General features: G+C 44.1%; 1 protein-coding gene across 5 annotated transcripts in view; it reads right to left on the bottom strand.

The window, feature by feature from the left end:
* IL1R1 (interleukin 1 receptor type 1) overlaps positions 1-22702 on the bottom strand; it is a 62504-nt gene extending 39802 nt beyond the window's left edge. For 3 of the 5 annotated variants that reach the window (XM_045204739.2, XM_045204741.2, XM_024571795.3), the window contains exons 1-2: positions 22446-22702; positions 2425-2595 (exon numbers count right to left, since the gene is read on the bottom strand). The gene's annotated coding sequence lies outside the window, so the exon portion shown is untranslated. The remainder of the gene's footprint in view (positions 1-2424; positions 2596-22445) is intronic. The other 2 variants (XM_053924252.1, XM_024571797.3) reach the window with 1 other exon arrangement.
* Between the last annotated feature and the right edge of the window lie 4215 nt (positions 22703-26917).

Raw genomic sequence — 26917 nt, 5'->3', positions numbered from 1 at the left:
CCTGGACACCTACCCAGAGCAGTAAGACTGCATTCCTTACATGTCCTGTAATTTTTACTTTTACACCCATAAACTGGCCTTCTCCCAAATTAGCCTAGATTCATTGTATTATCATATTTACCTTTAAACTATACTCAGTTTATTAAAATAAGATAGAAGGTTTTGACATTTTACTGCCGTGTTTTAAGTCCCTCTGATAGAGAAGAAAAAAAATAAAGGGTTAAAATGTTTCCCAATCACTAGTTCCAGGACAGTCAATAACTTGTGTTAGTTTATCAAAAGCAAAACAAAGGAACTATAAAGATAATGAACATGCCAGCTGTTACTTCACTTAGTAACAAGATCAGGCCTGTTTGATTACTAGTCAGGCAAGTGAAAGGCTGCACTCATACAGAGCACATTTCGAAATAAAATTTCAAATTAACTATGAGCAAAGAACATTTCATAATTCTAAGTTCAAGTCAGTAGTCTGCTGCCACAGGGCAGTGTAACCTTGGACATGACTCCTCCATGGGCCTCAATTCCCTCATGTGCACAGGTGAGCAATGAGTCAGATGATCTTGGACCCCTTCCTGTTTTAAAGCCCATGAAATGTGGAAAGCAAGCCCCATGGGTCCAGGTTTTACTTAGCCTACCCCAGGACTCATCTTCAAAAAAGCAGGATGGGAAAGTGTCTTCTTCCCCCAGAGCAGGAGACTTTCTGATTCCGTATCAGTCCCAGGACCCTAAGGGCAGGAGGTCAGCTCCAGGCCATGGGGATGGAGTTAGGGTTGCATGACCAAAGAGAATAAGGACAGTGGAAAGGAAAAAGGGAAAGATGCAGCCAAGACTAAACAAACAGTGCTACCAACAAAAATCAATACAAACCACATTATACTCTAAAGTAAGACAGAAATTCCAAATGTGAAGCCAAACCTGCCCAACCCTCATACTACCAGCTGTTGAGAGGCAGCCACGTCAGAAGGTCCCACAACATTTGTGATCTGCTGTATGCCAGGCAGAGTGCTAGTACCAGAGACAAGAGTAGTAAAAAAAATTAAATAAACAAAATAAAATATTAAAGGAGAACCTTCTTCTCAAGAGAGTCACAATTTAGGCATCTGACCACATGGGATTGCAAGATATGTTCCATACACTCCATCAGTGGCACTCAGCCTCTCTGCCTCAGTTCCCCCTTTTGACAAAACAGGGAGAATGATAACAGTATTCACTGACATTTCTTGTGAAAATTAAATGAGTTGTCCTCATTTAAGGGCTAATAAAATTGTCTGGCAAATGGTTACACTCAAATGTTAGCTATTATAAATCACCCCACGCTCTGATGACAAATAGAGGTTTTGATAAAATGCCTTTAGACATTCATGTTTTATTCACTCACTGCCAAATTCAACACTTGTTTATTGACTATCTACTACATACCTGCATCTACACTTGGCCCTAGGAATAAAAACAGGAATAATGGATGACCCAGGGCCTGCCTCAAGGAGCTCATCAGTTCATAGGGAAAATGGGCATGTCCACAGAGAATTATATGGTAATGGCAGTGTGTCCATGGGAACAGAAGTGCCCAGGGAATGAGGGAGGTAGGGCCCTAACTCAGCTTGGATGGGGCCCCTAGAGGTATTGGGATGGTAGGGAGGGCATGGAAAAGGTCGGTTTGGTGTACAAACCAAAGGTGGGGTGTCACCAGGCAAAGCTGAGAGGCTGAAAGTGCCCTGAACAGGAAAAGCCTTGCTGGGACACTGGGACTGCACTTTCTAGGTGGCCAAAAACTCAGTTGAAGGTTTTAAGCCACGGGATGGGATACAATCAAACTTTCATTTTCTTCAGAAATTTTGGCACCTAATGTGTGGCATATAAACTGAAGACAAGAGGAGGGAGGGCAGGCTGCCACCAGGAGGTCCTAATGAGAAAGAATGCAGACGTGAGCGGCTACAGCACAAGACAAACAGAAGGGGTGCAGCTCAGACCTCTCAGCAGCAGAGGAGGGGTGACCAAGTGGGTCTGGGACTCATCGGCCCTGATTCACTCAAGTGGGGACCAGCGTGTGTAGGTCTAGGTAAGGAGGGCAGGTTCTGGCATCCAGATAGCCAGAGGAGATGCCCAGAGGGTATCACCCTGGCATCCTGGGCCTGGGTGTCCTGGGACTAGGTGAGCAGTGTTGCCTCCAAATGAAATCAAGAATTTCAGTGTGAGGTGAAAGGTAAGTAAAATGGACAGAAAGGTTTGGAATGCACTAGAACTGGAGAGGGTACAGACCATGAACTGGACCTATCATCACACAGGTTATAGCTGTGGCTCTAGGAAAAGTAACCCTGGAGAAGTGGGTGAGCAGTGGCTCTTAATGGGTTGTAGACACCTTCAAAAATCTGATAAAATCACAGAATTTTCCCGAAGAAAAAATGTACCAAAAAAATAACATACTTTGTATTCAATGGGAAGTATTCTGGGACCACCTAAAACTGAGGCTGCAAGACTTCAGCTGACGGTGGACCCCTGGGGCGAACCAGCCTTGTTACCTCCAAGAAGGCCTTACTTGTAGAAAGTGGTCCTGCTGCTCAGGAGAGAGTCACCATCTTTAAGGAGCACGTCTACCTGGGGAAGGAAGAGGACATAAGGGTGTAAGTTTAAATAAAGAATCTTAAAGTCATCAACTGCAACACAGATCTCAACAGGCATCAAAAAAAAAAAGCTTATGAAAATGAATCAGATGTTTAAGGAGTATACATTAAGGAATGTACACAGTTTCAGAAAATCTAGTCACAGGGCAAAGAAATCTAAGAGCTCCACACCACCAGCTCCTTCTGATTAAATACACATACCTGGGACTCTGCTAGACACAGATACACAGAAATGAATCAAATACCTCTGGGGACTTCACAGACTAATGCACTTGAAGAATAAAGCTCAAAGAAATGCACCAGATGCCAAAACAAAATGAACAAGCCCTTTTAAAGAACAGGCACACTCTCTGAGTCCTCACCTTCCCTTATAACAAGCACAGACTACACCTGCATTGCAAATTACATAATCTGAAATACTTTCAAAATGGGTTAGCTGTCTGCCCTCCCATTATGTCCTGGAGACATCTCACCATTTATTCTCTGCCTCTGCAGTCTACCATTAGTACTTTGGTGTCTCATATTTTTTGAGGTCTGAATCATTTCCTGAGGCCTTGGAAAAGCTAGGAAGCCCTAAGCGTAAGGCCTTTTAACGCTCAATCCATTTAACAGCCTAACATTTTGCTTAGACAAAATGAACTAAATACCATTTTATTATTCACTTTAGACTTATGAGAAAGGACACAGCAAAACATTAAGGTTCCAGAGGTACAGTGGCTCATGAACATGACTCATAACAGACCATGGAATCAAAGAGAAGACTTGGTGATCTGCCTGTTCACAGTACCAGCACAGTGTCCCCCAACCTCCCATAGTGTGCCTCAGAAATGACTGCAGCTGATGGGAATTACACGGAGAACATCAGAAAAATTAATAGATTGGGGAAGGAGGAGGACAAGGATGAGGAATGAGTTTATTTGGAAGACCCAGAAAACCTTTCAGAGGAGTTAACACCCTATGTCACCCTAAACATTTCACTTTTCCTCTTCCTCTTCACAAGAAACTTTGTACTCCCTTCCTCCGCTTCCTGTCTACTGCTAAACAACACTGCCAGCTTCCTCATCTGCTCATTGTTCCTCTGAGACACACTGCTGGGCCACCACCAGCTCAGAGTCCCTCAATGCAAAGGGCCCTCTGTCTCCCTCTTGGCCTTACCCACCACCTCCCTCCTATCTGACTTCCTGGGATGAGGCCACGCCACCCTGCTCTTCTTCTATTCGCCACCCTCCATCTTCCAACTTCTGGGGGCCTTCTAAGCTCTGCCACTTGCCCGTATGTATACACTGTGCCATTCTGCCTCTACAAGACCTCCATGCTGCTTCTCAGGACTGTTGTTTCATTCTACCCATCCTAGCTGGCCAGCTTCTTCTGTGACTCTCTCCAGCTCTAAGCAGATTCTGATCAGAAGCCTCTCCTAGGGACCCCTGTAAAATGCCTTCCTCCACTGCCAGGAATGCCAAGTCACACAGTTTCTCCTTCTGACTGCAATGGGTGCCTCCCCTGCTTGCCAGCCTTCCCTACCTGGGCCAGAAGGGAAAGGTAAAGGGCAGCACTTCTCCTTTCCCACACTCCTACGAAGAAAGCCCCATCCTAATACATCTTGCATATGGTAAGAGCAAAATAAATAGTCGTGAAGAAAAGGAAAGAAGGAAGGGAAAAGGAGGAAGGGAAACCACCTACCACCTTTGCATTAGATATAAGGACAAAAACCTGGCCTAGAATCAAGGGGGTAAAGGATGAACTATGGGTACCAAGTGTAAGTCAGAAAACAGAAAAGCAAAGGGAGCCATTACTGGAATCCAGAGATGGCCAGGAATCATTCTGGAGAAGGTAGAAAACCAAAGAAGTTAGACAAAGGGCTCATCGCCAAAAGGCTAGGGAAGAGCAGAACTAGAGACAGAAGCTATCAATGCCAGAAGGAACAGTGGGTAAGTAAAACCTCCACTCTTCAGAGGTGACTTTGCAAAGTCCACCATGATTTTTGAAATTGGTTTATAGTAAAATTCAAAATATTATTTTAGAAAATATCAATGATAATAGGGACTTCTGATCAAGAAGTTGTCATATGCAGACTTGGCTCACCTCTTCGTACAACCACATCAAAATTACATCTGAAACATAGAACAACGATCACTCAAAACCATCAGAAATCAAGCTGAATGGAAGTCTGACAACTCCAGAATTAAGGAAATCACATCCATCCAGACTGGTAGGAAGAGAGCAGACACTGAACAGGCTGGTCCCCCATATGTGTAGTGGATAAAAATTTGGGAGGGTTATCTCAGGAGAGAGGGGTCCCTACACCAGGTCCGCCAGCCCTGGGTTCCAATACCAGGAAGGTAAGCCCCCACAGCTTCTGGCTGGAAAACCCCGCAAGGATTGAGCTGATGGAAGAAACTGCCCCAGCCCCAAGCAGTTCCTCTTAAAGGACCCACGCATGGACTCACCTACTCAGACTCACTCCCTCTGGGCTCTGGTGCCAGGGTGGTGGCTTAAGGGGCACCAGTGGAATGTAGGGGAAGGCTGAGGTGTCTGGCATCAAGGTGAGTAGAGGGCATTGTCCCTTTTCTGGGCCTTCCAACCACTGAGCCAGCAGGCTGTGCCTGTCTGAGATTCCATTGACCTGGCAAACACTGTTTGACCCACCTTGGAGATCCCTAGAGACTCCACCCCACCCAATTTATGGGCCCACCCAAGCTGCTTTTCCATATGAATGGTTGGTCTTCACTCTTGCTACACAACTTCCTAAATCTTCTCAAACAAGTAACAGCTGGCCTCAGTGAATCCCAGGCTCAGTACTAGCAGCAGTCAGCCTAGATTAGCCAGCCTTGACTTTGCCTGGGAATCTCTAAACCCAGCATAAGTAGCATCCATCTCAGATTGCTTTTAATTCAGGCAGGGTGGCCCCAGGCAAGACACAATGAGGACAGACTTTGGCCTGCACCACACAGGAAACCCCAGGGCCAACAAACCCAGTGGATAGCTACAGACCACATCAGAGCACCACCACCCTGACCCTGAACAGCTGATCCTCTACAGAGGGCGGAGGTTGGGGTAAGTGGTCACAGCCAATCCTTGCAGCTGACCGGCCTAGGTAAATCCCTCCCATTCATCTGCCAACAGCAACCAAGGCTCCACTACAAGAGAAAGGTGTACTCAGCCCACATGGAGGGTGCACCTCGAGTACCCAGCTTGGGTGATAGTGGAGGCTGTGCCACTGTTCCCTATAGGACACCTACTACATTAGGCCACACTACCAAGACACAGAGTCATAGTAGCTCTACCTGATACATAGAAACAAACACAGGGAAGCTGCCAAAATGAGGAGACAAAGAAGCATGGCCTAAATGAAAGAACAGATCAAATCTCCAGAAGAGCTAAACAAAATGGAGATAAGCAATCTCTGAGATACAGACTTCAAAACACTGATTATAAGGATTCTCAAGGAACTTAGTGAGGACCTCAACAGCACAAATAAGATCCAGTGAAAAACAAAGGTTACACTAATTGAAATAAAGAACAAGTTACAGGGAAACAACAGTGGAGTAGATGAAGCCGAGAATCAAATCAATGATCTAGAACATAAGGAAGCAAAAAACAACCAATCAGAACAACAAGAAGAAAACAGAATCCAAATAACGAGGATAGTATAAGCAGTTTCTGGGGCAACTTCAAGAGGTCCAATATTTGCAACATAGGGGTGCCAGCAGAAGAGAAAGAGCAAGAAATTAGAAATCTATTTGAAAAAGTAATGGAAGAAACTTCCTTAATTTGGTGAAGGAAATAAACATACAAGTCCAGGAAGCAGAGAGAGTCCCAAACAAGGTGGATGCAAAGAGGCCCATTCCAAGACACATCATAATTAAAATGACAAAGGTTAAACATAAAGAGAGAATCTTAAAAGCAGCAAGAGAAAAGAAGTTAGTTCTGTAAAGGGGAGTTTCCATAAAACTGTTAGCTAATTCCTCATAAGAAACTTTACAGGCTAGAAGGGATTGGCAAGAAATATTCAAAGTCATGAAAAGCAGGAACCTACCTACAGCCAACATTGCTCTACTCAGTAAAGCTATCATTTAGAATTGAATGGCAGATAAAGAGCTTCCCTGACAAGAAAAAACTAAAAGAGTTCATCATCACCAAACCATTAGTACATGAAATGTCAAAGGGATTTATTTAAGGAAAAGAAAAAGATCAAAACTATGAACAGCCCTGGCTGGTGTGGCTCAGTGGATTGAGTGCCGGCCTGCGAACCAAAGGGTCGCTGGTTCAATTCCCAGTCAGGGTACCTGCCTGGGTGGCTGGCCAGGTCCCCAGTTGGGAGTATGCACCAGGCAACCACACACTAATGTTGCTCTCCCTCTCTCTCTCCCTTCCCCTCTCTCTAAAAATAAAGAAATAAAATCTTTAAAAAAAAACTATGAACAATAAAATGGCAAAAAAGACATATCTATCAACAACTGAATCAAAAAAACAAACTAAGCAATCAAGAAGAACAAAAAAGACAGAATCATGGATACGGAGAGTGTTTTTTTGGTTTCCAGATGGGAGGGGGATGTGGAGGAATGGGTGAAGAGGTGAGCAGATTAAGAAGTACAAATAGGTAGTCTCAGAATAGCCACGGGGATGTAAAGTACAGTATAAGAAATGGAGAAGCCAAAAAAATTACATGCATGTCCCATGGACATGAACAGTTGGTGGGGGGATTTCCTGAGGGAGTGGGGGGTACTGGATGGAGAAGTGCAAAGGGGGAAAAATTAGGACAACTGTAATAGCATAATCAATAAAATATAATTTAGAAAAAGAAAATATTGAAAATAATAAAAAGTCACAGAATTATTTCACTGTGTGACTTTGGGGATGAATCTTCCTTCCACATAAAACAATTAAAGAAAAGCAATTAAAAGATTAACCCCTCCATAAAATTAACCAGAAATTAACCAGCACTAACATACTGCTCTGCCTTCCTACCTGAAGTGTAGTAATACCTATGTTACCTATGACATTTCCTGGATTCCCTAACACCCTCTCTAGAGCAGCTTCCAGCTGACACGCACATGTGAGGTGATGCACAGAGGTACTGATACCCAGCCCAGAGCAGTCACCTTGGGCCAGTGACCCCCACCTCCAGCAGTCTGGTCCATTCAATGCAAGATATCAGGTGTGGAAACAGGAAGCGCAGCTTTCTGTGACAATCCCATGAAAAAACTGGATTTTATGAACTTCCCAAGTATAGTTCCCATTACTTTTGGGTAATTACGACATATTATCAAACATCAGTATATGACAATATGACTATTTGGTACATTGAAATTACCTACAAAGCTACTTGTTTATTAAAGATAAAATGAAAATGCAGGTTTGAGACAATTTCCTACTAGACCCAGAATGAGAAATTTCAGCATGAACTAATTTACAAAAGCAGAGATTAGGTATAAAAATTAACAATGATGATTGATGGAAAGATGGCGGCAACATAGGTGGGAGCAGAGTCCACTTCCCCTCAACGCCAGGGAAATACCTAGCTGATCTGAGGAGCAGAGCGAACAGCCAACAGTATTCCAGCATATATGAAGATTAGAGACCAAAGATAGAGGACATTGAAAGATCTGACGGTAAGAAGAGTGCTTAAGGACAATAAGGTCACCGGGACCCGGGACCCGGGACCCGGACCCTGGACCCGCACAGGGACAGGGGCAGCAGAAGCCCCAGCCCAGGCGCAGGGGCTGCTGCAGGATTCTTGGGAGAGGGCCAGGCTGAGCTGTGAGCAGCCAGGTGCTTGTTTGGACCAGGGGGGCTTGAATAGGAAGAATTTCTCAAAAAGAAAAAGAAAATAGAGGCACTCAGGGGCTAGTTAGAGAACTCTCGGCAGCAGTCACGGCCCCTGGCATCCCTCCCTGCTCCACCCCTGGACTGTGAATGTGGGATAAGCAGCCCCTGCGCTCACCTGAAGCCTGGTTGCGCGCACGCAGATTAGCGAACTGGGGGCCCACACGTGAAACCCCGCAGGGGCGCCCATACCTGAAACCTCAGGTGGGTGAGCATCTGGAGCAGAGGCTAGATGCTCCACCCACAGGCCCAAAACGGCGGATCCCAGGGCTGCTGACTCAGTCCCAGGGCGGCCCCGCCCACCCAAGAGACTCAAGCCCAAAGCCGCTGGATTGGCTGATCAACTGCCTGGCTGCCTGCCAGGGACCACACCTACAACGCCTACCTAACACCTGCACACAGAGCCATGCAGGGCCTACTGGCTCTCTAGGACAAAGGCAGAACACCCAGCAGAGGGGAGCTGCAGGGCTGGCGGAGACTGCAGGCTGAACAACAGCGAAGAGTGTGGCCCAGGAAGGGAGAAAAGTGAAACCAATCCTTCCAAGCACCCCCTCCCGATCCACAGACAGGACACCAGCAGAACTAACCTGACCGGTTTAAAGCCAGCAGAAGACTTTTTTTTTTTCCCCCTTTCCTCCTTTCCCCCTGAATTCCTTCTTCCTTTCTTTTTTTTTTTCATTCCTTCTTCCTCCCATCCTTTACCTTTTTTATGCCTTCTTCCTGCCTACTTTTATTTATTCCTATGTTTTAATTTTTGTTAAAATTCCTTCTTATCTTGCCTCCGATCTTTCTTTATTCCCTCTTCCTTCCTTCCTTTCCTTTTCTATTTCCTTTTTCCCCTCCTTCCTTCTTTTTTTTTTCTTCCCCCCTTTCTCTTTTCCCCACAGGTGAGACAAGAAAACCTGGAGTGCTGAAAAGACCAGAGTTAGACCGTGGTACACCCATAAACATCAGCTCAAGACCAGTGAGCACAGGAGATTAAGGGGACAGCACCACTGAATCCCACTGGCATTCTACCATAGAAGTTCATACCATAAATCCAGGGAGTCAGAATAGAGCAATTTAAGAAGCAGAGGCTACCAAGAAGAGTCTCACAAACAATGGGAAGACAAAGAAACAATTCCCAAATGAAAGGAAAGGAGGAAGCCTCAGAAGGAATGCTAAATGAAAAAGAGGCAAGTCAACTATCAGATACTGAGTTCAAAGCAATGGTTATCAGGAAGCTCACTGAGCTCTCTGAGCTCAAAGAGAACTACCAGAAACTACAGGGAAACTACAATGAACTCACTGCAAACTATATCAACATGAAAAAGGAAATAGAAACTATCAACAAGGGCCGAGAGGAAATGAAGAATACAATTTCTGAATTGAAGAACACAGTAGAAAGAATGAAAAGCAGACTTGATGAAGCAGAAGATCGGATCAGCGAGCTGGAGGACAAAGTAGAAAAAACACCCAGAAAGAGCAAGAAAAGGAAAAGAGGCTCAGAAAGAATGAAGACGCAATAAGGGAAATGCAGGACAACATGAAATGTAACAATATTTGTATAATAGGAATACCAGAAGGAGAAGAAGAAGAGCAAGGGATAGAAAACCTGTTTGAAAACATCATGATGGAAAATTTCCCTAATCTGAAGAGGGAAAAAGTCACCCAAATCCAGGAAACACAGAGAGTCCCAAGCAAGAGGAGCCCAGAGAGACCCACTGCAAGACACATCATAATTAACATGGCTAATGTCAAGACAAAGAGAGGATCTTAAAGGCAGCAAGGGACAAAAAGGAAGTAACGTACAAGGAGCCCCAAAAAGGTTAGCAACTGACTTCTCAATGGAAACGCTCCAAGCCAGAAGAGAATGGCAAAAAATACTCCAAATAATGAGAACCAGAGGCCTCCAACCAAGGCTACTTTACCCAGCAAGACTCTCAATCAACATAGAAGGCCAAATAAAGAGTTTCCCAGACAAAAGAAGTCTAAAAGAATACACTTCCACCAAACCAGCTCTGCAAGACATGCTAAAGGGACTGCTTTAAGGAAAGGAAGGAAAAGAGAAAGAGAGAGGAACACAGGTAGGAAAAAAGGCAATGAATAAGTACCTATCAATAATAACCTTAAACGTAAATGGATTAACTGCTCCAATCAAAAGACATACAATAGCTGAATGGATAAGAAAACATGACCAACACATATGCTGCCTACAAGAGACCCATCTCAGGACAAACGACTTACACAGACTGGAAGTGAAGGGCTGGAAACAAATTTTCCAAGCAAACGGACAGGAAAAAAAAGTAGGGGTAGCAATACTCATATCAGACAAAATAGACTTCCAAAGAAGGGCCATAAAGAGAGACCCAGAAGGTCACTTCATAATACTCCAAGGAAGAATCCAGCAAGAAGACATAAACATTGTAAATATATATGCACCCAACATAGGAGCACCCAAATTCATTAAGAAAATCTTGGAGGATTTCAAGAAAGATATTGACAGCAACCCAATTATAGTAGGGGACTTTAACACCCCACTATCAAAAATGGACAGGTCTTCCAAACAAAATATCAACAATGATATTGTGTCATTTAACAATACCCTAGAGGAAATGGACTTCACTGATATATATAGAGCTTTTCATCCCAAAGAAGCAAAATACACATTCTTCTCAAGTGTCCATGGAACTTTTTCAAAGATAGACCACATGATAGCACACAAAGCAAGCCTCAACAAATTCAAGAAAATTGAAATCATATCAAGCATTTTCTCTGACCACAAGGGACTGAAACTAGAAACCAACCCCAAAGGAAAAAGCCCAAAACACTCAAAATCATGGACACTGAATAGCATGCTATTAAACAATGAGTGGGTCAAGAACGAGATTAGGGAAGAAATCAAAAACTTTCTGGAAACAAATGAAAATGAAATCACAACATCCCCAAACTTATGGGACACAGCAAAGGCAGTCCTGAGAGCGAAGTTCACAGCAATACAGGCCTACCTTAAAAAGATAGAAACATTTCAAACAAACAACCTAACCCTACACCTACAAGAACTCGAGGAACAACAACAAAGACAGCCCAGAGCAAGCAGAAGGAAGGAAATAACCAAGATCAGACCAGAGTTAAATGACATAGAGACTAAAAGCACAATTCTAAGGATCAATGAATCCAGGAGCTGGTTCTTTGAAAAGATAAATAAAATCAACAAGCCTTTAAATAGCCTCATCAAGAAAAAAAAGAGAGAGGATCCAAATAAACACAATTAGAAATGAAAGAGGAGAGAGTACAACTAATACCACAGAAATACAAAGAATTGTAAGAAATTACTACGAAGAAGTATATTCCAAGAAATGTGAAAACCTAGGTAAAATGGACACATTTCTAGAAAAATATAATCTTCCAAAACTGAATGAAGAAGAAGTGGAAAACCTGAACAGACCAATAAGAGCAGACGAAATTGAAGCAGTCATCAAAAAACTCCCAACACACAAAAGCCCTGGACCAGATTGTTTTACAGGAGAATTCTACAAAGCATTTAAGGAAGAGCTAACCCCTATCCTTCACAGATTATTCGAAAAAATCCAAACTGATGGAAGACTCCCAAACTCTTTTTATGAAGCCAGCATCATCCTAATCCCAAAACCAGACAAAGACACAATGAAGAAAGAAAACTTCAGGCCAATATCTTTGATGAACATAGACGCTAAAATTCTCAACAAAATATTGGCAAACCGCATCCACCAATACATTATAAAGATCATCCACCATGACCAAGTGGGATTCATCCCAGGGATGCAAGGATGGCACAATATTCGTAAATCAATAAACATAATACATCACATCAATAACTGCAAAGACAAAAATCACATGATCATATCAATAGATGCAGAAAAAAAAGCATTTGATAAGGTACAGTACCCATTTCTGATAAAAACACTCAGCAAAGTGGGAATAGACGGAGCATTCCTCAACATAATGAATGAAGGCCGTATATGAGAGACCTACAGTCAACATCATACTCAATGGACAAAAACTTAGAGCTTTCCCACAAAGATCAGGAACAAGACAAGGATGTCTGCTGTCACCACTTCTATTCAACATAGTATTGGAAGTCCTAGCCACAGCAATCAGACAAGAAAAAGCAATAAAAGGCATCCAAATTGGAAAGGAGGAAATGAAACTGTCACTGTTTGCAGATGACATGATAGTGTACATGGAAAATCCTATAGACTCCACCAAAAAACTACTTGACCTAATAAATGAATTTGGCAAAACAGCTGGATAAAAAGTCAAGACTCAGAAATCAAAAGCATTCCTGTACACCAACAATGAAACTGCAGAAACAGAAATCAGGAAAAAATTCCCATTTGATATAGCAACAAGAAAAATAAAGTACCTAGGAATAAACCTAACCAAGGAGGTAAAAGACCTGTACTCAGGAAACTACACAACATTGAAGAAAGAAATTAGGAAGACACAAACAAATGGAAGCATGTACCATGTTCATGGATTGGAAGAATTAACATCATCAAAATGGCCATATTACCCAAAGCAATTTATACTTTCAATGCAATCCCTATTAGAGTACCCATGACATATTTCACAGATATAGAACAAACATTTCAAAAATTTATATGGAAACATAAACAACCCCGAATAGCTGCAGCAATTTTGAGGAAGAAGAACAAAGCAGGAGGGATCACAATACCTGATATCAAGCTGTATTACAAGGCCACTGTAATCAAAACAGCCTGGTACTGGCATAAAAACAGGCACATAGACCAATGGAACAGAACAGAGAGCCCAGAAATAAACCCAAGGCTTTACGGTCAATTAATATTTGACAAAGGAGGCAGGAGCATAAAATGGAGCAAAAACAGCCTCTTCAACAGATGGTGTTGGGAGATCTGGACAGCTACGTGAAAAAAAATGAAACTCGATCACCAACTTATGCCATACACAAAATAAAAAAAAAAAAAGATGGATAAAAGACTTAAATATAAGTTGTAACACCATAAAAGTCCTCGAGGAAAACATTGGCAGGAAAATCTCAGACATTCCACGCAGCAACATCCTCACAGACATGTCCCCTAAAGCAAGGGACATATAGGAAAGAATAAACAAATGGGACCTCATCAAAATAAAAAGCTTCTGCATGGCTAAAGAAAACAGCACCAAATCACAAAGAGAACCAACAGAATGGGAAAACATATTTGCCAATGATACCTCAGACAAGGGCCTGATCTCCAAAATATATAAAGAACTCACACAACTCCACTCCAGGAAGACAAACTACCCAATTAAAAAATGGGCAAAGGACTTGAACAGACACTTCTCCAAGGAAGACATACAGAGGGCCCAGAGACATATGAAAAGATGCTCAGCATCACTAGCCATCAGAGAGATGCAAATTAAAACCACAATGAGGTACCATCTCACACCAGTCAGAGTGGCCAGCATAACCAAATCCACAAACAAATGTTGGAGAGGATGTGGAGAAAAGGGAACCCTCGTGCACTGTTGGTGGGAATGCAGACTGGTGAGGCCACTGTGGAAAACAGTATGGAATTTCCTCAGAAAACTAAAAATGGAACTGCCCTTTGACCCAGCAATTCTGCTGCTGGGATTATACCCTAAGAATCCTGAAACACCAATCCAAAAGAACCTGTGCACCCCAATGTTCGTGGCAGCACAATTCACAATAGCCAAGTACTGGACGCAACCCAAGTGCCCATCAGCAAACGAGTGGATCCAAAAACTATGGTATATTTACACAATGGAATTCTACGCAGCAGAGAGAAAGAAGGAGCTTATACCCTTTGCAACAGCATGGGTGGAACTGGAGAACATTATGTTAAGTGAAATAAGCCAGGCGGTGAGGGACAAATACCATATGATCTCACCTTTAAATGGAACATAATCAACAAAAGAAAAAAGCAAACAAAATACAACCAGAGACATTGAGGTTGGAACAGTCGAGCAGTGGCCGGGGGGAGTGGGGTGGGGACAGTGGGAAGAGGGGATTGCAGGAGCTATTATAAAGGACACATGGACAAAATCGGGGGGGGGGATGGTGGGGGTGGGGGAGGGAGGTGGGTTCAGCTGTGGTGGGGGGGAGGGAAGGGGAGAAAAGGCATACAACTGTAATTGAATAACAATAAAAATTTTTAAAAAAAAAAGAATTAACAATGAACAAACTGGCCCCCAAAAGAAGCCCCCGCTTCCAGGAAGGACTGACTTTATCTATAGCACTGTCCTGTTACTCTTCAAGAAACTCAATACTCGGTGCATACACATGAAAAGTGACCGCTGGGGAACAGAGTAGTGTAACAAGAACCCAGGCAGCTTCCTCAAGACCCCAGGGCCCCAGTGCAGGGGGATGGGGCATTTGTTCCTCCTTGCGACTATATGGCACCTATTCTCTCTTTCTTATTCTTGAGGAATTTCCAACAACCTTGAGGAACTTCCTTCTTATGCCTGAGGAATTTCCCCCACATTGTGAATCTTGCCTTCCAAGACAGAAGCCAGGCATGGGACAGAGTGGCACACATCAGACATACCCCCAACATCCTGTGGATGTGTGAACAGGTAGCACAAGTGTGGGGCCAGTGGCAACAGAGACACCTGGCACTGGGGGCAGTGTCCGAGTGAGCACAGGCTGTACTGTTCCACAATGCATCTGCACACAGCAGTGTCCCATGCTGTTTCTACCTACATTGACCCCCAAGCCTGATGCCTCAGCCTGCCTCCAGCTACATCCCACATAATGAGTAGTCTCGAGCATGCAGAGGTAGACATCCAAATCCACATGTCCACATCCATCACCCCAAAAAGGCCCTGCCCACTCCGCATATCAGAGAGGCACACAGACAGTGGATTCCATGAGGGATGGCCCAGGACAGAGGCCTGCAGAGGTCCTAAAATCAGAGTCCAGGCTCTTTGAGCAGGGAATTCCAGCTGTCCCTCTGTGTCCATGGGTCATGGTCAAGAGGGAGGTGCCGGTGGGTTCCAAGTGGGCACCTGCTCTTTACCTTCAGACTCCTGGCATGCCAAGGCATGCAACTGGCTAAAGAGCAGGGCAGGACCCTCCGGGGCCTGGGTGGAACCTCTCATACATTGGTCTGAGGGAAGGTGAAGCAGCCAAACCTCTGTAGAAACCCAAGAAGAGAGACACAATAGTAGGTGACTCCTCCTTCTTCCAGGAGCCAGAAGCAGCAGAGTCCAACCTCTGCAACTAAAAAGGAAATCCTAATGGTAATTTCCATACTCCACCTTATACCAACTCACTCTTTACACTGAGTGCCTCAAAAATAAATACACAGCATAGTTCAATAAGCTTCACATCTCAAACATTAATTAGCATGTGCATATATGTATAGTTGGCATGATGAAGAAATGTTCAGAAAATTAGGCTCCCACTGATTGACTGTAACTGAGAAGTAACTGTGGATGAGTCCCTGAAGCAAGGACTGAAGCAGGTTCTTTAGCTTATGAAATGTCACAACCTCCATTTTCCATTAAGAATCAGTGGAAACATGTATGGAGAATAGGTTATGGCATTAAAACAATACCCAAAATTATGACCTTCACCTGTTACAAGGATTGAAACAGCTATTAAACAGTCTCCAATATTGTTAAAACCAAAATATCAGTTTTAAAGAGTAGGCATAAAGAAACTTACTTATAAAGTTCTTGAAGAAAACATTTGAGAATTCTGTACTTATCTCCAAGGAGAAATTATAGGTAGCCAGAGAACTCAGAGTCTGTGTCTTTACCCAAAGATTTTCTGGGGAGAGTTATCACTTTTATATTGAGTGATATATTGGCTATATTTTGAAGTGAAAAGAAAAGTCTCCAAGAGATAAAACATAAACCATCAAAGAAACAGCTCTTAAAGTGAGGTACTCAGCTGAGCATTTATTCTTCATTTCCCAAGAGGAGTGCTTTGGTGGGAAAATCTGAGAAGCACTGCCTTCTGTCAACACTCAGTCATCTCTATTTGTCTCAATTGTGAGAAATGTTAGCACCAGGGTCCCACAAACTCACATCCATGAGGTCAGACAGACAGGACACCTAACCCTAACTACTGAGGAGGCTTCCAGAATGGAAAAGAGGGAAGGAGAACATTGAAGTGACCCTAGAGGAGTTTCCAAATGTGACATGGCTGTTTCCATTCTGCAGAGATGAGCAACATACACTCCACCACACAGACATCCTAAAATCCAACTGTGTATTCACCAGCTCTCACTGATTTTCCCCGCAGAAATAACTTTACAGAAATATGAGCAAACAAAACTACTCCAAGACAGAAGCAAGAGAAACATTCAATATCTCAGAAATCCTGAAATCCCAAGAAATACTGAGAGCTTGGCAATCTTCCAACAGCAGATGGATCCCAAAGCTTGGCTCACAGTAGATTGATGTGACCATTTACCTGTACAAATGAGGGAAAGAGTGTTTGTTAGTCATCAAAGGATCGTATGCATAAGGATATTAAGACAAAGCAAAGATAGCCACAGAGCTTTTAGTGCTTCCATGAGATCTAAGTTATTCAGGTATTAGAAGGCATGAAGCCACCAGATGGGTGGTCTCACATGGGCTTCAAGTGCACAGGGGAAAATGAAGCTCAGAGGGAGAGGATTACTGTCACAAGAGGGATACAGAGAGGAATAGGCACACTCAAGCCTCTTAACTACGAGGCTGGAGTTCAACAAGGTCCCCATTTTGCCCCTTGATACCTCCTAGGGCCCCTGGCCAACAGGAACTGGACTGAGAGACAAGAACAGTTCTGGTCTCTGGTTTCCAGTCCTTTTTTCAATGTTCTGCCTTGCCCTTTACAGCTTCCTTTGTTCCCTCCACACAACTCCACTCAAGGTCCCTGCTATAGAAGACTTGTCAAACAGTTGACTGTCAGAATTTCCCCCAAGCACTGCCCTCCATCAGGTGAGAACAGTAGATCTAAGGTAATCTCAAAAACCTAGGCATCCTCCAAAAAAACCTTTTTATTGTTTTCATTTCTGTGGGTTTTCTATTAAGGTAAAATATGCATACAGTAAACACACAACAAATCTCAAGTGCACAATTCCATTTACTGTGACAACTGTATACACCAGGAATATTTTTCAAGATATAAACCATTTACAGCCCCCCTAAAGTTACCTTGTGAGCCTTAGTTGTCACCCCCATTGCACCTGACCCCCACTGTTTTCATTTCCATCATTATTTTCATGATACTTTGACAATGAACATGAGTCACCCTGGACTAGCTTACACCCTATCCATACCCTGCTTCTTAAAGGCACACATGTTGGTTAGTGCTTTACTCACTTCCTAGCAAGTGATGTGAGGAAAGCACTGGTTCTCAAAGGGCCAGTATGGCCCCTGAGAAAGCATTTTGGAAATTGTAGGGAAGAGTCATCACAACAATGCATTTGGTGCTGAAAGCCAGGGATGCTACATTTCTAGAACAACGGAAAGGCAGTTTTGCCCAGTAAAGACTTGTCCCTCATCCTGAATGACTCCAGGCATCGCACAGACACTCATGCCAATGGAAAACATCATTTATCATTTTTGAGCCCAGCAGCTCACTCCATCCTACACTTATATAAAATATATGCAGGGTAGGTCAAAAGTAGGTTTATAGTTGTGAGTACATGAAACACGGAGTTCAATCTTGTATTATTAATTAATAACTGTATTTGCCATATGAACTGTAAATCTACTTTTGCCCACCCCTGTATTGTTGGCACACTTTTCATACAAACTGACCTTTCAAAAATGCACTGTGAAAATTGAGACACTGGTCTTTGAATACCATTAAGACTTTGACCAAGAGTCATTAATCATTCAGTGGTATCTGGATCTCAACCAGGACTCATCTATTTCACACTGCAACTGTGGCCATCCTACAATCAGTCAACACAGAGCACCTGGTGATCTCGTGCGGTTCTAGCTTGGCTCAGCCCAAGCATCCACACACCAAAATACACAATTTCAATACAAATTACTTCTATATACTTTTTACGTCTAGCTATTATATTAATTATATATTGTAGTTAAGTTTTATTACATTACTTCAGAATTTTTACAATGGTGTTTTAAAATATTTGCATTAAAAGGGGGTATTGGGTTTTGAACAAGGTGCACAGCACTAAACTAAAGTGACAGCATCTAACTCTTAATTTAACTCCTGGTCAAGAATCAGTGGCTGCATTTTCAAGGATCACAAATTCTCCAGTTTGGGAAGTCACATGTGCAGGGCCCAGGGGACCTCGACAGCCCCCTCCCCCCACATTAGCACCCTGCTTCTAGCTGAAATGCAGTTACCAAACTCTACTTTCACTGGGAGTCATTCCAGGAGGCAGACTCAAACTTGTTTTCAAAAGGGGACCTTCAGGAGAAAATTCTGGCTTCTCTGTACCAGGAATGCTTTCACTTCTCCTGAGTACTTCTTTTCTATCTTGAAAACACCACAACTGTACCCAGCCACGATTCCTGTCTCCCACTGCCTACAAGAATGTGTATTGGTGTTGTCAACCTTGGGTACATGTTAGAACCTTTTGGGGGCTTTAAAAATACCAGCGCCTGGGCACACCCCTGGAGATGTTAATCTGTTTCCTCTGTGATCCAGCCCTGGCATTTCCCAGAGTGCCAAGATAGACAGGATCGGAGCACCAGGTTCGTCTCCTCATTTGTAGCCCCACTTGGCAACATACATAGTTCAGTCAGTGAGGTTTACACTTTACAGTAGTCCTCCCTTATCCATGAGGGATACTTTCCAAGGTCCGCAGTGGATGTCTGAAACCGTGGATGATACTAAACCTCTTCTACAGTATGTTTTTTACTCTACATACATACCTTTTAACCTAAAGGAAGCAATTTATGGCTTCTCTTTGACATACCCAAATTGCCAGCACCACTACTCTTGAGCTTTAGGCAATTAATAAGTAAAATCAGGATGAACTGAACACAAGCACTGCAATACTATGACAGTCAATCTGATAAGTGACTATGACTAATGGGCATGGAGTATATAAAGCATGGAGACACTGGACAAAGGGATGATTCACAGCCCAGTGAGTGGGATGGTGAGAGATTTATCATGCTTCTCAGAACAGTGCACAATTTAAAACTTAAAATTTATTTCTGGAAATTTGCGTTTAATATTTTCAGACTGTGGGTGATTATGGGTAATTGAAACCATGAAGAGTAAAACTGTGGACTACTGTATTCATTCCTAGACTCAGGCTCTGCTTTATCTCTACCCTTTGTTTCCATTTGGTCTCTACTCTTGATTTGGTTTTCATTGTATTTATTTATTTATTTATTTATTTATTTATTTATTTTTATTGTTGTTCAAGTACAGTTGTCTCCATTTTCCCACCACCACTTTCCCCTGCCCCACCCACCCCCAACCCCCACCCTCACTCCTTCCCCCCTTTGGCCTTGTCCATGGGTCCTTTATGCATGTTCCTTGATAACCCTCCCCTTTCTTTCCCCATTATTGCCCTCTCCCCTCCCCTCTGGTTACTGTCAGTTTGTTCTTTATTTGTGTCTCTGGTTATATTTTACTTGCTTGTTTGTTTTGTTGATTAGGTTCCACTTATAGGTCAAATCATATGGTATTTGTCTTTCACTGCCTGGCTCATTTCACTTAGCATTATGCTCTCTAGTTCCATCCATTTATGACATTTCTTAAATCCCTCCCAGAACAGGTGGGAATAAAAAAATTGTCTCCATTATTCCACCACGTGCATGAAAAGAGGAGACAGTGTAGAATCCAAAGGCATGTGGGTGACCAGGGGCCTTGAGTAACCACAGCCCCTTTCATACTTGGTAGGATCATTCTGGTGCCAGAGCCCCTCTGCATGCTCCCACGTGCTTGGCATGTCCAGGAGGCTGCAGCAGCTCATTTTGGCCACAGCCTGCAGTCAGTAGGGGAAACAAAGCTGCTGACATTGCAGGTCCTGTCAGCCCACCTGATAGCCTCAAAGAGAGGAAAACATATACCAAGCACCTGTGGATAGCAACAGATGGGAAACATGGGGCTGGGCTATGGCCAGGAAGTCACAGTGCACCCCGATGACTTTTGTTCTGGAAAGCCACAAGTACACAGTAGGTTTGTCATGTAGCATAATAATAAAATCTCTGTACCTCCATACCCACAAAGCTATGGCAGTTTCACAGCAATTATCTAGTTTTGCCACTTTGAAAATGGGACATTCTCTCAACATCTCTACCTGCTTCCAGGTGGTAACCCAACTCCCCCTGGTACATCCCAGCCACAGGTTTCCCATCTGTCCTGGCCTAGGTGTACAGCCAAGCCACAGTCTGTCTCAATATCCCTCTTGTTTTTTTAGGGAATCAAGGAGCTATCTGTCCATTGTCTTCTTGCTCTCTCCACTGGAGATGCTGAGTAGTATCCTGCCTGTGAACCTCTAGTATACCCACAACCTGTTCAAAGGGGAAAACTTCTTAGCACCCCCTTATGCAGAGCAACTGCATATGTCCTGTGACTTAACCCAGAGCACTCATGTCTGTTAGAGGGTATGATTTTCACCTATGTTAGTCACTGCTCTATCTTCAGCACTTCAAACAGTATCTGGCATATAGCAGACATTCAATAAGCATTGGTTAAATAAATAAATGATTCTAATACTAAGAAGTGTTTCACTAATAATAAAGGAATTACTCAAAAGATGGTACTTGTCTCAAAGCCATAAAGACAGACTTGTTGCCATATTGTGCCATACCAGGCTCAGTAAAGCCTACTATAAATGGAGTGTTTGGTTATGTGAGAATGCCAGTCAGTTATCCTTTTTGGGACCACATGGAGGTGACCCAAAGGTGGACAGGTCCAGGTGATCTTCACACAGAGCCGAATGTCAGTGAGCCAAATGAGACAGGAAACAGACCAGGGGTCCACATCCTTGCTCCCATCAAATCCCCATCCCATATCTGCATAGTCAATTGGGAGAGGGGGAGGGTAATCAAATTCCATAGCACCACTCCTGCCTTTCCTCAGTTCATCAATAAGCACAGAGGGGTCTCCCATTTTGTACACTCCAGCAAGCACCTTCCAGAAGCTTGGCACCAAGCCAGGTGACCCAGACATCACATTCCATGTTGGATGCATCTCAGCTTATCTTTTCTCCATGGCATCAGTGGCCCTTACTCGGTTTCTAAGCTCTGGAGCTAAAACCACTGGAACATGCCCATCTGACCAGCATCCCCTGAATCTAGGAAACTCTGCGGACAACTGTCCCCGGCAGGAATCTGCATACCCTGCTGGCAGCATTCCTCCCTCCCAGCTGAACAGAGGAAAAAGCCTGGTAAACAGGAACAACTGGGAAGCATTCTGCCATAAAGTAGAGGGCATGGTGTTTGAAGTTCAGAATTCTCTCTCTCCTGGGTGCCCATTCTCCTGTTAACAGCACCTCTCTCACAAAACTGTTTGAAGGATTAAAGAGCAACAAGTGTAAAGGGCCTTATAAAATTTAGTGCTGGACACGCCTGTTGTGAATAATGAAAGTCTTCTTGGTGTCTATAGCTATATCACCCAGCATCATCCTTGATCTGGAAGATGCACAAGTTACCCTACCCCACTGTGGTCAGGGCATTCATCCCTCATTTTGTTAAGGAGCCTGATCATTCTGATCCTAAAAACGCTTCAGAGGTAAACTCCTGTACCCCTAAGAGGGACACTCCTAAACCAGTTGAACTTGGCCGGATTACAACGCCTGGAAGCAGTTTTTATACACACACACACACACGCCCCTCACATAGATACCTACAACAATATTCCAGAAAGATCGGCAAGTCCCCTCCCCCAAAAGGGATCTGAACCTTTATCCTGCTTCAGACAGGAATAGAAACAAAGAAGAACCCCACTGATACAAATTGAAGACCAAGGGTAAGAGGACGCTTTCCCCACACTTCAGAAAGGAAAGGTGACTCAGCGAAGCCACAAACTGTCCTCCACCTGCGACCCCCGCCCAGCCAGCTTCCTACCTGAGCAAGCCTCGTGGGGCGCGCTGAGTCGCGGCCGGCCCTGCTGGGCACCCTGAGAGCAGAGAGAGGGTGCTCCGGACACAGCGCAGGGCAGTCACATTCCCGCCGTTCCCGGAGGCGCCGACCGGCACCCACCCCTCCTCCAGCGGCCGCCGCGCCAGTTCCGGGCAGATTCCCGGCAGAGGGGACGAGCTGACCTCAACCTGCCCACCGGGACTGCAGGGCCCGACTACGGTTCCAACTCCGCAGGCGCGGGGGCGGGCGGAAGGCGGAGACTGCAAGGCCCCGCCAGACCGCGGACAGCCAGTGAGGTGGCCTGGTGCCACACCCCCTGACCGACCCCTTCCGGCCACCGCCCCACAGGCATCCCCGCACCCCTCCGGTTGCCGGGACCGTGGGGGGCTGCTTGCGCTTTCCCAAACCACAGCCTGGAGGGCAGCGACTGTGCCCCCCATCAAAGAGAGTTGGGACTTCTCACCTAGACAATCGCAATGGGGCTGCCACCGAACTGAGAGGCCCCTGGACCGGAGTCCGGGCCGAAGGGAAAAACTCACACTTTTGTTCCCGGAGCCTGAGGGAGAGCCTGTCCCCAGCGCTTTGTGAACTTGGATAGGTCACTAACTTCTTTGTAACTCCGTTCCCTCTTCTGTGAAAAGGGATCCTAACAGCTCCCATCTCACGGAGCGATTGGAGAGATTTAATGAGCAACTAATGTAAACCTGTGCAAACAGTTATTACACACACTTGATACTTTTATTGTTATGAGTATATTCCATATGAAAAAGCAACTTGCAGGTGGCACAGTCTTCATACCAGTCTTCTCTGCCAGACCGGGTATTCTCTTAAGCTTAAAACCCACTTACTCCCACTGACTCATTTTGCAAAGGAAGTTCTTACTCAGAGAAATGCAAAGGATGGCCAAGGTCACACCTAAAAACTCCATGCAGAGCAGGAAGGGCTGGAGTCTTGGCAGAGCCTGAAACCTGCTCTTTTCAGGCCACTCCAGCAAGTGACTGGAGCCCCGCTTGTTCTGAGGGCTTACTGGGCCATCTTCCCAGGAGGCACTGAGTAAATGATTGCTTCCTTCCTAACACAGTACACCTTCCCTTCCTGTATCCTTTCCAGGCTGGGCAGGGTCTTGCTTTCCTACCCCACGCCTTGATATCCCCATCAGAAACTCAAGAATTGAGTTTAACCTTGGCTGCCCCAGAAATTCTGGGCTGGAGAAAAATGTAAAGGAACAAGCAGCAGTAATTCATCAGCCCTAACACTGCTGTGTAGCCTGGCATAATGACAGTTTCCCATGTTTTAAAAATCTGATTCCAGAGCTTGTATGGTTGCTCTTTCTCAGGGGAACAGGCTCAAATCTGAAGCCATAATATACTATCATATTATATTATAATACAATATTATCATAATTCATCAGAAGTATCATCTCTTAGTATCCCTTCTTAGAATGCTGGTTCTCACAACCTTGATTACACATTGGAAGCACCAGGGAGATCTGGACCACCAATGTCCAGATCAGTCTTTTCAGAATCTCTGGGACTGAGGCACACACATCAGTGTTCGTGAAGCTCCCAGGAGATTCCACAGTCCAGCCAGGGTTGTGAACAACTGTTCCTATAAGCTCCCTAGTGATACCCTTACTCAGAACCCTCCACCTGAAGCTACCTCAGCATGTGTGTCCAAGTTGCAGTCAGTGAACCCTGAAACAGGTGAGCCTGGCTCCATGTTGCAGAACTAGCCTGGAAGCCATATGATGATGAACATACATTGGTCTTACCATTTATGTAATGAAGGTTTTTGAAAAGTTTACAAGTAGAAAGTAAAATTGATTTGTGTGATAATGTTGAAATTATACTTTCATTTTTCTTTTCATTCTGACACCTACCACCTACCCCTACCCCAAATGCCCCGCTAAACATTTGGGCCCCTAGATTCAAGTAGGACTCTCAAACACTCCCAGATATAGAAACAGGATATGAAGACCTCCCCTTCTCACATTCTACCACTGTTCTATTTGAGACCTCGAATTTACCTCCTCGCTTACTCAGCCATGCTGACCACTTTCCCTCTCTCCTCCCTTTGTTTCCTTTCCTAGGTAACACAGGTGTCCACCTGCCTTGCTCCACCCTCTGTGTTGGAGGTTTCATGAGGGGCATACTGTCACTCCTATATCACTCTCTGCTGTGTTTCCAGCACTGCACAAATGCTCTGAATGCAAGTGTGTGCTTCTGCGTAAAACACACCACTTCATGAAGATGGTGACAGATGTGTTTGCTAAAAACTTACAAGAAACAGAAAGAGTTTCCACAGCCTTGGGACACCTTCTGGAGTGTGTCTTCCTCACTACTCTCCCACCTCTGAAACTCTAATCAAGTGGAAGACCTGATTGTCTGCCATCCCTAGGACTACATTCCTTAAGAGAGACCGTGTTCCCTAAGGATTTTCAGTTTATCTCTCATCTGACAAGCTGCTCAGATCATGGAACCCTTTTGGGGAGGAAACCTAATAATGTACATGAAATAAAATCACATTGACCTCATCAAAATAAAAAGCTTCTGCATGGCTAAAGAAAACAGCACCAAATTACAAAAAGAACCAACAGTATGGGAAAACATATTTGCTAATAATACCTCAGACAAGGGCCTGATCTCCAAAATATATAAAGAACTCACACAACTCCACTCCAGGAAGACAAACTACCCAATTAAAAAATGGGCAAAGGACTTGAACAGACACTTCTCCAAGGAAGACATACAGAGGGCCCAGAGACATATGAAAAGATGCTCAGCATCACTAGCCATCAGAGAGATGCAAATTAAAACCACAATGAGGTACCATCTCACACCAGTCAGAGTGGCCAGCATAACCAAATCCACAAACAAATGTTGGAGAGGATGTGGAGAAAAGGGAACCCTAGTGCACTGTTGGTGGGAATGCAGACTGGTGAGGCCACTGTGGAAAACAGTATGGAATTTCCTCAGAAAACTAAAAATGGAACTGCCCTTTGACCCAGCAATTCTGCTGCTGGGATTATACCCTAAGAATCCTGAAACACCAATCCAAAAGAACCTGTGCACCCCAATGTTCATAGCAGCACAATTTACAATAGCCAAGTACTGGAAGCAACCGAAGTGCCCATCAGCAAACGAGTGGATCCAAAAACTATAGTATATTTACACAATGGAATTCTACGCAGCAGAGAGAAAGAAGGAGCTTATACCCTTTGCAACAGCATGGATGAAACTGGAGAGCATTATGCTAAGTGAAATAAGCCAGGTGGTGAGGGACAAATACCATATGATCTCACCTTTAACTGGAACATAATCAATAGAAGAAAAAAGCAAACAAAATATAACCAGAGACATTGAAGTTAAGAACAATCTAACAATAGCCAGGGGGGAGTGGGGTGGGGACAGTGGGAAGAGGGGATTACAGGAACTACTATAAAGGACACATGGACAAAACCAAGGGGGAGGGTGGAAGTGGGGGAGGGAGGTGGGTTCAGCTGGGGAGGGGTGGAGGGATGGGGAGAAAAGGCATACAACTGTAATTGAATAACAATACAAATTTTAAAATAAATAAATAAATTACAGATTTTAACCATTAAGAAAAAAAGAAATAAAATCACATTGACAAGTACCACCTGATCTGACGACCTGAAAAATAAAACATTTCCTGTGGTCTATGTAGCAGAACATTTTGAAGGATTGTTTGTTATAAACATGAACACTGGCTTGAAAACTTTAAAGAGGAAACATTGCTGTGCTTGTTTCCTTGAATTCCCCAAAGCCAGGTGTTGAAGAACTTTGAGCTTCGACTTTATATCATAAACTATTGACTTCAGAAAAATGTATGCTGATGTACAGGTATTGCTTTTCCTACTCAAAGGAGCAGAGTTGACCAATGGATGAGGAAAAAAGCAGAGGGGAGATGACTAGTGTTTATTGACCCCAGAAGGTGTCTGAGATGTGGCATAGTTCCCTCATTTTTCATCACCACCAAATAAGAGAAACACTGGCCTTCTCCTGAGAGGGAGGAATAATGGGAATCTTGGAAGGGAGGAGCATTGCTGGGCTTCCGGGATGTAGTCTTAGACACCACCAATGTCATACAAAAGCCCTGTGTCCAGCATGGCCCATGCAAAGGCACAGTGCTGACAACAGAACTGCTGGAGTCTGAGCGCATCCCAGAGTACTCAGAGTGCCCAAATTTTCAAAGGGGTTGCAAAGGGGCTGAGAAGGCCAAGGGGAGCTCCTATAGTTGAGGACTATAGGGCAATGGTGATATTAGGGACAATGGTGATATCAGCTGAAGTCAGTAAATCCAGAGAATGACCTATGAACATAACCCTTCCCTGGATGCCAGACAGCACAAGGCTTAAGCCTTGACTATGCCCTTCTCTTCCACCAACCACAAAGAACTCTAGTTACCATCCAGAGGAAGAAGGCATTTGGAAAGGAAAG

The sequence above is a fragment of the Desmodus rotundus genome, chromosome 5 (assembly GCF_022682495.2).
Source record: "Desmodus rotundus isolate HL8 chromosome 5, HLdesRot8A.1, whole genome shotgun sequence".
In the NCBI taxonomy this organism is placed as follows: Eukaryota; Metazoa; Chordata; class Mammalia; order Chiroptera; family Phyllostomidae; genus Desmodus; species Desmodus rotundus.
This window is presented reverse-complemented; position numbering and strand designations above follow the sequence as displayed.